Source organism: Rhinatrema bivittatum, chromosome 6 (assembly GCF_901001135.1).
Source record: "Rhinatrema bivittatum chromosome 6, aRhiBiv1.1, whole genome shotgun sequence".
NCBI lineage: Eukaryota > Metazoa > Chordata > Amphibia > Gymnophiona > Rhinatrematidae > Rhinatrema > Rhinatrema bivittatum.
This window is the reverse complement of record NC_042620.1, coordinates 129,561,873-129,576,332: the sequence shown is the minus strand read 5'-3', so window position 1 is coordinate 129,576,332 and position 14,460 is coordinate 129,561,873. Positions and strand designations below refer to the sequence as shown.

At 43.4% G+C, this 14,460-nt stretch overlaps 1 protein-coding gene across 6 annotated transcripts in view; it reads left to right on the top strand.

Annotated features, from left to right (window-relative positions):
- PDE1A (phosphodiesterase 1A) overlaps nt 1-14,460 on the top strand; it is a 733,908-nt gene that overhangs the window by 80,004 nt on the left and 639,444 nt on the right. The window lies entirely within an intron of this gene.

Genomic DNA, 14,460 nt, shown 5'->3' with positions numbered 1-14,460 from the left:
CCTTTATTTCCTTTGGAAGATTTAACTTTCTGAAATTGATACAGAATTTCTCTGATCTATCAGTTGAAATACAGGTCAGCAAACAAACTGTAGAATACTTTTTACTGGACTATCCCATTACATTTGTGACTTGCTTTAATGAGTTCCTCAGTGCCCCCCCCCCCCCCCCCCCAACCAAGCCTCAATCATTCCAGCAGCCTCCTAGACTTCAGTCATCCTCCCTCAGTCCCACTTGAGTCTTAATTTTGGCTTCTGTCTCAGTCTCAATCTCCCTAATAAGATGTTTATTCCTTTTACTCCACTGAATGGATCAACAGCTTCTACTCCCAGTCTCAATTTCCTTTTTAAACTTCAGCAGCCCCCTACAGCCCTAATCTCTCTCTCAGGTTCAGCAACCCCCTCACCCTATCCTCAATTTTATTTCAATCTCAACAACCCCCTCAGCCTCAAGTCTCTTCTTTGTGTGTTACTCCTAGGGGAATTCAGCACACAAAAATGTTAAATTCTGCAAAATTCTGCATACTTTATATTGGTCAAAATAACACAATATAAATCATAGTTTTTGAGTAATTAATTTAAAATGTAATAAAGAGGTAATTACTCAAAGATGCAGATTTTTAAATATTTTGAGGAGAATTCCCCTAGAAGTGCACTGTAGGAGTGTAACTTCCACCTTCTCTCCTTACTCCCTGGCCAGACCCCTTTCACTTTACCTTCTCAGGCCAAAACTCCTCCACCCTCCACTGTCTCTTCCCTCCCCTTCTAGGCTCAACCCCTTTCACTCTATCTCCACTCCCACTCTCATACTCCCTCTGTTCCTTCCTCTCCACATACCAGCTTCTCACACAAGCTCCCTCTCTTTCTTGCACACATGCCCACACACCCTCACACAGACTCTCTCTCTTGCACACACACTCACACAAGCTCCCTCTCTCACAAACAAACAGCCCCTCACACAGGCTCCCTCTCTCACAAACAAACATGCACCCTCACTTCCTCATACACACATATCAGCAACCAATATCTCCTCACATTCACACACACACCCATGGCATGCACACTAGGGATGTGAATCGTTTTAGGACGATTAACATTATCGTCCGATAATTTTAATATCGTCTTAAACCGTTATGGAACACAATACAATAGAGATTCTAACGATTTATCGTTATAAATCGTTAGAATCGTGAGCCGGCACACTAAAACCCCCTAAAACCCACCCCCGACCCTTTAAATTAAATCCCCCACCCTCCCGAACCCCCCCCAAATGACTTAAATAACCTGTGGGTCCAGCGGCGGTCCGGAACGGCAGCGGTCCGGAACGGGCTCCTGCTACTGAATCTTGTTGTCTTCAGCCGGCGCCATTTTCCAAAATGGCGCCGAAAAATGGCGGCGGCCATAGACGAACACGATTGGACGGCAGGAGGTCCTTCCGGACCCCCGCTGGACTTTTGGCAAGTCTTGTGGGGGTCAGGAGGCACCCCCCATTCTGGCCAAAGTTCCTGGAGGTCCAGCAGGGGTCAGGGAGCGATTTCCCGCCGCGAATCGTTTTCGTACGGAAAATGGCGCCGGCCATACGCGTATGGCCGGCGCCATTTTCCGTATGGAAAATGGCGCCGGCAGGAGATCGACTGCAGGAGGTCGTTCAGCGAGGCGCCGGAACCCTCGCTGAACGACCTCCTGCAGTCGATCTCCTGCCAGCGCCATTTTCCGTACGGAAATGATTCGCGGCGGGAAATCGCTCCCTGACCCCCGCTGGACCTCCAGGAACTTTTGGCCAGCTTGGGGGGGGCCTCCTGACCCCCACAAGACTTGCCAAAAGTCCAGCGGGGGTCCGGAAGGACCTCCTGCCGTCCAATCGTGTTCGTCTATGGCCGCCGCCATTTTTCGGCGCCATTTTGGAAAATGGCGCCGGCTGAAGACAACAAGATTCAGTAGCAGGAGCCCGTTCCGGACCGCTGCCGTTCCGGACCGCCACTGGACCCGCAGGTTATTTAAGTCATTTGGGGGGGGGGTTCGGGAGGGTGGGGGATTTAATTTAAAGGGTCGGGGGTGGGTTTTAGGGGGGTTTTAATATGCCGGTTTTGCGATTTTACGTTTTTTCGATTTTTCACGATTTTTCACGATATTTTACCCCCCCAAACGGCAACAATACGATTCCCTCCCCCTCCCAGCCGAAATCGATCGTTAAGACGATCGAGGACACGATTCACATCTCTAATGCACACTCACACAGGCTCCCTCTCTCTCTCTCTCTCTCACAAACTCACCACTTCACACTGTCTCACACGTTCACAAACAACATGCACCCTCACTCTCTCATAAATACACACCAGCTTCCAATCTCTCACTCATACACACTCCCTCACATTCACAGAAACCCATGGAATGCACCCTTCTCTCTCTTGCAAAAATACCCATGTACTCTTACACAGGCCACCTCTCTCCCTCTCTTACACAAACAAACACACACACACACAGGTTCCCTCTCTCGCTCTCTTTCATCCTTATACTTCTGCACACAGGCTTTCTCTGACTGGGCCTCTCATCCTGCCGAGCGTGTCACATTTTCACCATGAGCGAGATGGGCTCTGCTCCCAGACACCAGATCGGCCATAACTTTACAGCGAGAGGAATGGGCTCTGCTCGTGGTTACTGGGCCTACCAGGTCTTCATCTTCAGTGCAAATGGGATGGGCTCCACTCACGGCCACTGGGCCTGCCAGTTCTTTGTCGTGAGCGAGATAAGCTATGCACAAGGCCACCCACCCTGCCAGTCTCTCCAAATTATGTACTGAAAATAGAAATTCTGTGCAGGAGGGGAGTTCTGCCCAAATTCTGCATTCTATATTAGTGCAGAATTTCCCCAGGGAGTAGTGTGTGAGTGTGTATGTGTGTGTTTGTGTAGGGCTGGTGCAAGGGTATTAGGTGCCCTGGGCGAAACTTAAAGTCTGTTGCCCCCACCCATCACACCCTCCCCACAGACAATTAAAAACTATGTATTTATAATAATAGATTTTACATGAACAAGAACATATAGAAGTCCATATTCAGTAGGATAGTTAGTAGACAAGATATCTGACCAAGGTTTGCTGGATAACAGGTCCCATATATTCAGCAGGCTAAACATCCACTGAATAAACTTGCTTAAAAGCATAAAAGACTATGTTTGAATGTAGCCATTTAGGTTTTTAAGTTCTCGTCTTATGTGGCTGTCATAAGAATGCAAAAGCTATCAAATATAGGCACTTCCAGGGCAATTCTCTCTCTCCCATAATATCTTATAAAGGCCCTGTCTTCTCATCCCCCAAAATGTTTTTATAGAACAGAGGCTCCCTGTCCCAGTTTTTTTTTTTTTTTTTTACCATTTTCAAGAGCAGCCTGCCTCCCTCCCTTCTCTTCCACCCTTCTGCACAAATGAGAAATGATGTGGATCCCCCCCTTCGCCCTGACCTACCCATCTGCTCTTCCCCCCCCCCCCCCCCCCCCCCCGTAGCTTTTTTTTTTTTTTTTATTGCCTGGAGCAAGAGACCCTCTGCCCTGCCTCTAGCACCTCCAGCTCTGTTTTAAGACAGGCAGTACCAGAAGCGGAAGCTTAATGTAAGCTCAGGATTCCAGGGCTGTCTGTCACCAGTCACCATTCACTCTCCAATGTCTCCATAGCTTCTATCTCAGCTCCAGTTGCCTCCATCGGACTACTGAGTTTCCGGACAGAACTTATCACAGCTGTGACAGGCTTTCTTTTCTGTGTGGCTTCTCTTGATGCCTCCTCATTTTGTGAGAGTTTGAACTGTTCATCATTCAAATAAATGTTGTTTGGTATTTGACTGACTTTTCTCTGGTATTTGAAGCTGGAAATAAGGTTCAACTGACTGTTTAGGCACGCAAGCTACAGATCGAGAGCTGAGAACAGTACAAGTAGAATATGCCAACTCGGGCACAGTTGCAAAATACAAACGGACCATCATCAAATGCACAATAGAGTGACCATAAAGTAGTAATACAAATGTGCAGACAAAAACTGAACTGTAAACCACAAGCCAGACAATATATGCAGTTCAACAATGGAAATGCTAAGAGAAATCAGGGAAGCTAACCAATTTGGCAGTGCAAAAATAATTGGAGATTTCAATTACCCCAGTATTTACTGGGTACATGTAACATCAGGACTTGCTAAAGACATAAAGTTCCTGGATATAATAAATTACTGCTTCATGGAGCAATTGGTTCAGGAACCAAAAAGAAAGGGAACTATTTTAGATGTAATAATTAGTGGAACGCAGGATTTGATGAGAGAGGTAACGGTGATGGGGCCACTTGGCAATAGTGATCATAACATGATCAAATTTAAACTAATAACTGGAAGGGGTCAATAAGTAAATCTACAACTCTAACACTAAACTTTCAAAAGGGAAACTTTGATAAAATGAGGAAAATAGAAAAAAACTGAAAGGTGCAGCTGCAAAGGTTAAAAGTGTTCAACAAGCATGGACATTGTTTAAAAATATAATCCTAAAGGCGCAGTCCAGATGTATTCCATGGATTAAAAAGGTGGAAGGAAGGCAAAATGATTACCATCATGGTTAAAAGGTAAGGTGAAAGAGGTTATTTTAGCCAAAAAATATCCTTCAAAAATTGGAAGAAAGATCCATCTGAAGAAATTAGGATAAAACATAAGCATTGTCAAATTAAGTGTAAAACTTTGATTAGACAGGCGAAGAGAGAATTTGAAATGAAGTTGGCCATAGAGGCAAAAACTCATAATAAAAACTTTTAAAAATATATTCGAAGCAAGAAACCTGTGAGGGAGTCAGTTGGACCATTAGATGACCGAGGGGTTAAAGGGGCTCTTAGGAAAGATAAGGCCAATGTGGAAAGACTAAATGAATCTTTGCTTCCGTGTTTACTAATGTGGATGTTGAGGAGATATCAGTTCCAGAGATGGTTTTCAAGGGTGATGAGTCAGACGAACTGAACCAAATCACTGTGAACCGGGAAGAAGTAGAAGGCCAAATTGACAAACTAAAGAGTAGCAAATCACCTGGACCAGATGGTAGCATCCCAGGGTTCTGAAGGAACTAAAAAACAAAATTTCTGATCTATTAGTTAAAATGTGTAACCTATCATTAAAATCATCCATTGTACCTGAAGACTGGAGGGTGGCCAATGAAACCCCAATATTTAAAAAGGGCTCCAGGGGCGATCCGGGTAACTATAGACCAGTGAGCTGACTTCAGTGCCAGGAAAAATAGTGGAAACTATTCTAAAGATCAAAATCATAGAACATATAGAAAGACATGGTTAAATGGAAGACAGTCAACATGGATTTACCCAAGGGAAGTCTTGCCTAACAAATCTGCTTCATTTTTTTGAAAGGGTTAATAAACATGTGGATAAAGGTGAACCGTTAGATGTAGTATATTTGGATTTTCAGAAGGTGTTTGAAAAAGTCCTTCATGAGAGGCTTCTAAGAAAACTAAAATGTCATGGGATAGGAGGCGATGTCCTTTCGTGGATTACAAATTGGTTAAAAGACAGGAAACAGAGAGTAAGATTAAATGGTCAATTTTCTCAGTGGAAAAGGGTAAACAGTGGAGTGCCTCATGGATCTGTAATTGGACTGGTGCTTTTCAATATATATATAAATGATCTGGAAAGGAATACGATGAGTGAGGTTATCAAATTTGCTGATGATACAAAATTATTCAGAGTAGTTAAATCACAAGCGGATTATGATACAATACATTACAGGAGGACCTTGCAAGACTGGAAGATTGGGCATCCAAATGGCAGATTAAATTTAATGTGGACAATTGCAAGGTGTTGCACATAAGGAAAAATAACCCTTGCTGTAGTTACACGATGTTAGGTTCTATATTAGGAACTACCACTCAGGAAAAAGATCTAGGCATCATAGTGGATAATACTTTAAAATTGTCGGCTCAGTGTGCTGCAGCAGTCAAAAAAAGCAAACAGAATGTTAGGAATTATTAGGAAGGGAATGGTTAATAAAACAGAAAATATCATAATGCATCTGTACCACTCCATGGTGAGACAGCAACTTGAATACTGTGTACAATTCTGGTTGCTGCATCTCAAAAAAGATATAGTTGCGATGGAGAAGGTACAGAGAAGGGCAACCAGAATGATAAAGGGGATAGAATAGCTCCCCTATAAGTAAAGGCTGAAGAGGTTAGGGCTGTTCAGCTTGGAGAAGAGACGGTTGAGGGGGGATATGATAGAGGTCTTTAAGAACATGAGAGGTCTTGAATGAGTAGATGTGAATCGGTTATTTACACTTTCGGATAATAGAAAGACTAGGGGTATTCCATGAAGTTAGCAAGTAGCACATTTAAGACTAATCGGTGAAAATTCTTTTTCACTCAATGCACAATAAAGCTCTGGAATTTGTTGCCAGAGGATATGGTTAGTACAGTTAGTATAGCTGGGTTCAAAAAAGGTTTGGATAAGTTGTTGGAGGAGAAGTCCATTAACAGCTATTAATCAAATTTACTTAGGGAATCGCCACTGCTATTAATTGCATCAGTAGCATGGGATCTTCTTAGTGTTTGGGTAATTGCCAGGTTCTTGTGGCCTGGTTTGGCCTCTGTTGGAAACAGGATGCTGGGCTTGATGGACCCTTGGTCTGACCCAGCATGGCAATTTCTTATGTTCTTATGTTCTTACATCTTCTTCTCAATTAACTAATCCAGGAATAGAAATGACTGTGTATGAAAACACTAGTTTCTGGGTCTTATTTGTATAGGATTTTCCCTCATTTTGTGCCTATGGGAAAAAATTCTTATTAAATAAGGCTCTGAGTCTCAATCGAGACAGTGTAGATTGCTTTTTTATGTATTCTGTTTTTACTATTTACAAGAAGTATTTTTTGGGCACTATATTATGTAGGCAAATTATGATGAGGACATGAAAAGGTAAGAACCTTCCCCCTTCAGCTGGAATACCAAAAACCATTTGCCTTTATGCTGTGCTATAAGTAGGATGCTTTTGATATGACTAGCAGGACATGGACAGAATTTGTTTTTACAAATTTACAAATGCATGGACTAATGTAATAAAATTCGCAATATCCAATCCAGAGCCAGCCCTTAAAATAAATTATTTCTGCCTTGGAAGGTGGTAAGAATGTATTAGAAAGTACTATTATGCATGATTACTGTACTTTACTTGGTCCATATCTAAAAAGAGTTAGAACTGAGGTTATAAAATAGAGAAAACCATTAGTTTGGTTGTTATGTTACAACTAAAACAGTATGGAGCACAAAAGGACTCATTTAAACAAAACACAGTAAACACTGTTCAGTAATAGTACGAAATGGCACTAAAGTATATTTGTGCCTAGTATGAATATTGTCATTAATTTTAAAAGCAAAAAAGCATTTTCCATTGTGCTGTGGGTGTCACTGCTTCTCCTCCTGTTCACTCCTCTATTTCACTCCAATTACTTCCATGTTGTTACAGTTATGGCTTTGTTACAATGCTTTGCACAAAACCTTGCTGCTTAATGGCTTGGCTTGTATGGTTTCAACAGATGTGCATGCAAGCTTTGTTTCAATTGATTTTTAGTACTAAAGAGAGAGAAGAATCTGGAAAGAGATGGAAAAACATAAGCAGGCATTGTTGGTTCTTCCGGCAATTTGAAAAGTAAGTCTCTCAGTCGGGCCATCTTCAGCTAAGAGGCCAGGAAAACTGGCATTGATATATCCCCACTGCGTTTGGGCTCTGTGAGTCAAATATGTAGGAAAATTAGAGGTTTTCTGAATAACAATGGTCATAAAAGGGTCTGTTTGGGAGATATTTGAGTTGGTCAAAATACAGGATGTCTGGCACAGCTCAAAAGATGACGTTTTGGATGTAGAGGAAAAAGAGACACAAATAGACACTCTATTTACTCCTTCCATTCCATCCACAAACTTTTCCAAAAGGGATTATTCACCCCCCCATACATAATTGTTTCATGGATCCCTCAACCCTGAATATATTTACTTTGACTCGGGGCAGGAATATGTTTAGTAGGTCCGTGCTACAATCACACAGCTCTCATTGTAGTGGATGGTAGTAAGTGTAGCACATTTTCTTTTCCTTCCATGGCCAAATCTGCAAATCTAGTTTAAACAAGTTGAGTCATTTCGCTCAGTAGAATGCCGTATGAAGAACAGATGACAAAGCCTTTCTTATGGCAAAGGGCACTTTCCAAAAGCCTATGTCCAGGTAACTTCAGGAGTCATGCATGCAAAAACTGAGATTGAATATTACCTCCAGTCCTTGGCTTAAATTTTGTCTGGGTAACTTGTTATCTCTGGACAAAATTTACCAGGCTGGCAGTATTCCCAGTTGTGGTTTCACTTTGTCTGGGGCAACGCTGATATTCAGCACTACCTGGGCAAGTTTAGCTGGGCACGGAGCCAGCTTAAAGGGTGCGATAAGACAGGGCTCCATGCGGTAGAGGGCACCAGCATCCCCTTCCAGTGTCGCTGCTGGGCTGAAGATAGTGACCATGGCTCAGAAGAAGGATTGCTGCCACTTTCTTCCACCTGAAAAGGGGGGAAAAGGATTGCAACTGTCCCTTCTGCCGCAGCCCACGGCACATTTCTCATGCCCACACGGCATGCTGTTTGAGCCATGTGGGACAGAGAGAGAGAGAGAGAGAGAGAAGGAGATGCTGGTGGCGGGAAGCAGCATTTAGAAGTGCCAGACTCCCAGTGCTGTTCTCCTATTGGTGGGACCGGACCAGGTCAGGAATGAGAAGAGGAGGACTGCAGAAGGAGTTAAGTGAAGTTGTTGAGGGGCAAGGATGGACAAACAGGAGTAGGAATGGAAGATAAGAGCAAGAAGGAAGAAGAGGTGGGGTAGGGATGGGAGAATTTCAGAGATCCAAGGAAGGGGTAAGGATGGAAGGTGTGGGAGGGGCGCAGCTGGAAGATGAGCAGGAATTGAAGGTAAGAGCAAGAAGGAAGGAAGAAGAAGAGGTGGGGGCTGAGATGGAAGGTATGGGGGGGCAAGGAACGAAAGAGGGGACAGGGATGAAAGTTAAGGGCGAGCCTGCAAGCAGTGGTGTGAGTGAAGTTTGTATTTTTCACCGGGGGTGGGGGGGGGGGGCGTGTTAGATATCAATTTCAGTTTTCTCACAGGGTGCTGGCTAGCCTAGAGCCAGTTCTGGCCAGGTAAGTCTGGTTGGAAAAATACCTGCCCTTAAGTTTCCCCGATGACTTTATCTGGGTATATTCAGTGGAACATTTATCTGAGAATGTTCTACTGAGTATAAGGGAAATGTTATCCAGGTAACTTAATCTGGATTATTTTCCCATTCCCTGTCCTGTTGAAAATGAACTGTTTACTGCTTTCTTTGCAGCAGATCACAGCACTCGTTGTTTTAAAAGCACTTCATTAGACACTGAATCTAATAGACAGCCTAACACTCCCGCTTGCCACATGTGACCCTTTCTTTCAATCTTACATCTTCTTTCACATACAAACACAACCTGGCTCCACACATCAGATATGCACAGACACTCTACCCAAGCACTCAAGTAAAGATACCAATCACTCATGCTCACACAGAGCCTTACATATCACATGCCTCAAAGGAACCCCTGGATCTCATGCATAGCAAAGCACATCTTCTCTACGGTCGTATATCACCCTTCCCTCTAAACTTAGAACTCCATCACAGTCACACCATGTCTTACTATGTAGCACTAAAATATATACTCTCTGAGTGCTACTGAATCAATTTAGCCACATTACATCCATTTATCAGAATAAAATATATCCGATATTGTACTTGACATAAGGCTAAAAGTGACTAAATATTTGACAATTCTGATAACTATAGAACCACAAAAAGAGCTTTCCATACAAAATGATTATTTTTATGGTACACAAATCATAACATCACATTTGTATTTCTTTATAACTAGGGATGTGAATCGTTTTAGGACGATTAAAATTATCGTCCGATAATTTTAATATCGTCTTAAACCGTTATGGAACACAATACAATACAGATTCTAACGATTTATCGTTATAAATCGTTAGAATCGTGAGCCGGCACACTAAAACCCCCTAAAACCCACCCCCGACCCTTTAAATTAAATCCCCCACCCTCCCGAACCCCCCCCAAATAACTTAAATAACCTGCGGGTCCAGCGGCGGTCCGGAACGGCAGCGGTCCGGAACGGGCTCCTGCTCCTGCATCTTGTCGTCTTCGGCCGGCGCCATTTTCCAAAATGGCGCCGAAAAATGGCGGCGGCCATAGACGAAAAAGATTGGACGGCAGGAGGTCCTTCCGGACCCCCGCTGGACTTTTGGCAAGTCTCGTGGGGGTCAGAAGGCCCCCCACAAGCTGGCCAAAAGTTCCTGGAGGTCCAGCGGGGGTCAGGGAGCGATTTCCCGCCGCGAATCGTTTTCGTACGGAAAATGGCGCCGGCCATACGCGTATGGCCGGCGCCATTTTCCGTACGGAAAATGGCGCCGGCAGGAGATCGACTGCAGGAGGTCGTTCAGCGAGGGTTCCGGCGCCTCGCTGAACGACCTCCTGCAGTCGATCTCCTGCCGGCGCCATTTTCCGTACGGAAAATGGCGCCGTCCATACGCGTATGGCCGGCGCCATTTTCCGTACGAAAACGATTCGCGGCGGGAAATCGCTCCCTGACCCCCGCTGGACCTCCAGGAACTTTTGGCCAGCTTGTGGGGGGCCTCCTGACCCCCACGAGACTTGCCAAAAGTCCAGCGGGGGTCCGGAAGGACCTCCTGCCGTCCAATCTTTTTCGTCTATGGCCGCCGCCATTTTTCGGCGCCATTTTGGAAAATGGCGCCGGCCAAAGACGACAAGATGCAGGAGCAGGAGCCCGTTCCGGACCGCTGCCGTTCCGGACCGCCGCTGGACCCGCAGGTTATTTAAGTTATTTGGGGGTGGGGGATTTAATTTAAAGGGTTGGGGGTGGGTTTTAGGGGGTTTTAATGTGCCGGTTTTTCGATTTTTTCGATTTTTTAACGATTTTTCACGATATTTTACCCCCCCAAACGGCAACAATACGATTCCCTCCCCCTCCCAGCCGAAATCGATCGTTAAGACAATCGAGGACACGATTCACATCCCTATTTATAACCATTTATATTGTCATGTTGCTTGTGTGCTATTTGTTTTTCTTCATAATGGTGGGTTGACATCTGTGTTGCTTGTGTCTACATGTTTTTTTTTCAAACTATGATAACACTACAGGGGATTTTGATTAGATGACTGAACCCCTGAAGAAGGTTTATGAGTGAAACATGTTGGGCTCATGGTGTTTATTAAACTTACTTTATATGAGATGATCCACACCTGACAATAAAATTATGGAAGAGTTGCTTCATCTTGCAAAAATAACCACGTCAGTGGTATTTTGTGATTGTCTATGAAAGTCCCTCTATGAACAGTGATATTGGAGTAACAATGGTATTGGGTTATTTTGCTGTGTTGGACATATCATCCCCTTATAACTGTTAGGATTTCACCTGCTAAGCAGGCTCATCCTACCCTGCTGCCTCCTGCTATAACACCTCCTAACCCACACTTCTAACAAACACTGCTCTCAGCGCCCGGAGCCAGCTCCTCAGTGACCAACGTGCCTCAGCATGTGATGCAGTCTTCTCTCCACTAGGAGTCCTCAGTAGGCCTGGTTTCCAGAATTTGCCAGGCTCCTCCTTCCTGCCTGCATCACACCCCAGCTCTATTTAGACTTGCCTTGCCTGAACCTCCTTGTTGGTTCATTGAGTTACTCTTGGCTCTTTGTCCTGGCCTCTGTGGCCTTAGGGCCTTCTTGCTCTTGGCCTTGTCTTGTGGCCTAAGGTCCTTCTCGCTGTATCTATCTTGCCTTGTGGCCTAGGTGCCTTCACACTCCTTGTCTTGCCAAGTCCTGTGGCCTTCGAGCCTCCTGCCTAGCTCTGTTGTCTTTGGCCTTCTGTGTTATCTGTCTTATCCAGTCCTGTCCTGGCTTTGTCTGACCCTTGTACCCTACCCTTGCCTGCAGCGCTGAATTATCTTGAATCCAATCCTTGCCTCCAGCCCTGTACTTCTTGGCATCCAGCCTTTGTCTCCATTCTGGCCTTGACTCAGTCTCCAGTCCAGCCTCTCCTTTTCCAGCCAAGTCCTTCTGACCCCAGAACCCAAGGGCTCAACCTGCAGGGGAGGGTGATAGCTAGACAGAAGACAGATCCAGCTCCTTGTGAGCCTGCCTTGCTCCCGAGAGGGTATCCCTAAACCCCACCAGCTATAACAATAACATAATCTCAAAGAAGTTCTTCATTATTAAAATATTTTGGAAATTTGAAATGAATATTGAAAGGAGCTTAAATTGAATACAGGAAGAAATCATTCTGGAGTCACTGGATATACATAGCGGAACTTTATTTGATCACTATTGGATGTGATTTTGATATTAGAAATTGGAAAAATACTTGTACTTATTTGTGTCACTGATGTAATGGGATTTCCTTAGAACAAATGTCTTTGTTTAACAATATGCGGTCAATTTTAAAAGCAGCACATACGATGCCATGTGCGCATGTTTCCTTGAAAGTGCACCTGGACGTGTCTATTTTATAACATGTGCGTGCTGGCATGTGCATGTTATAAAATCAAATGGCCGCATGCACATGCATGCTGGATTTTAAAATCCCCAAAACAACGCACAACTGTTTTTTACGAGGGATATAAATATCATAGAAATATAAACCCAATATCACCTCCAATCAATACTCTATTAATTTTCCTAACATTTTTCAAAAAGGAAAAAATCTCTCAATTGTTGAAACAAACTATGGAATACAGTTTATCCACCAACAGGGAAACAATTTTTGGGGAAGAAGAGGAAGGTTTCATACAATTTCATATCATCGCATCCAGCAATGTATGGCAATTTTTAATCATAAACCAACTTCCTCCAACCGGTGAATATTTTTTTTTTTTATTATTATTTTTAAGCGTGATTAAATTTAATGAATAGTGACTTAAAACTTTTTCCTTGAAATTATTTCCACCCACAAATAGGCTTTTTTTTGAACTTCTTCAGGAAACACCAAACAATTCTCAATAACGCCGACACGTAATTATTCTCATATACGATCTTATTGAAGGGAACTTCCCTGTGACTTATCTGTATACTCTCAAGATTTAAAGTCCATGTCCATATCCCGACAAGGCCTCGTTTCGAATCATAGATTCTTCATCAGGGGACAGTACTTCTAATCCGAGGTTTTGAAAATGTTCGGCGTCTTCACCCACTTTAAACCGCCAAGTTAATGGTCGCCATTGGCCAATGGTGACCATTTTGAAAAATGTTAGGAAAATTAATAGTGTATTGATTGGAGGTGATATCAGATTTTAAAATCCAGCATGCAGGGGTGGGGGGGAATCTTCGCAAAATACATGGTGCGACACAATCAGGCCTCCCCCATTTCCTTAATTGGAGCGGACTGGGAGGGAATTTCCTTACCCCCGTACCTAGCCTTCCTTCCTCTTCCCCTCTCCTCCCTGCCCCCTAAACCAAACTATCACCACATTTTTTATTTTAGTGCTTAACTGCTCCTCTGGAGCAGAAGTAATCTCCTAGCACACACTTCCCCGGAACAGCATCGAATGGCACTGTTCCAGCCCTCCCTTTTGGAGAGGGCCAGGCCCATTGTAAATTGCATGCGGCGCATGCAAGGCCTGGCCATGCACGTAAACCCTGAAATTTACGCGTGTGGCCCATTTAAAATTTACTTGTAAGGGTGTAGTTTTGGTATATTGATCAGGTGGGATTATATATTAAAGGGATTTTTAAATGTATTTGTTTGGTATAGATGAATGCATGGTTGGATGTGTGGTGTGTTGATGGACCCTTTGCAGTGTATTTGATACTTATGTATGTGCTGATTCTTTGTGGTTCATAAATAGGAAGAATTGGGATAGCTAAAATTTATGACTGAAGATAAGCTTACATTTTGGAATTTTTCTATAATGTTATAATTGACCTCAATGGTTATATAGAAATAAAAATGTAATGTTATATTTTGTGCACCATACAAATAATCATTTTAATTCTGATAATTATAAAAACAAATATCCAAAATTGCATTCAAATTATAGGGTTTGAGAAATTAACTGTTTTACTCATAGCCAAAGTGTAAGAGAATATTTGCTAAATCAGGCTTCTCAGTGTCCCTTTCCTTTCACAAATATGGGGAAATCATGTGGATAAGGCCTCTGCCCTCTTCTGTGATGAACATTTCAATACATTTGGCCTTTCCATGCCTCCACCAGCCTCCACATGCCTTCTTCAATGTATTCAACTAGCAATGCACATTTCATCATTCGATTGGTTAGATGCAATATCACTTTTCTCCAGTTTGCCTTTCATATGCCCCCATCTGCTTTCATATTTATTTCAAATTGTTAACATGTTCCTTTTGGATT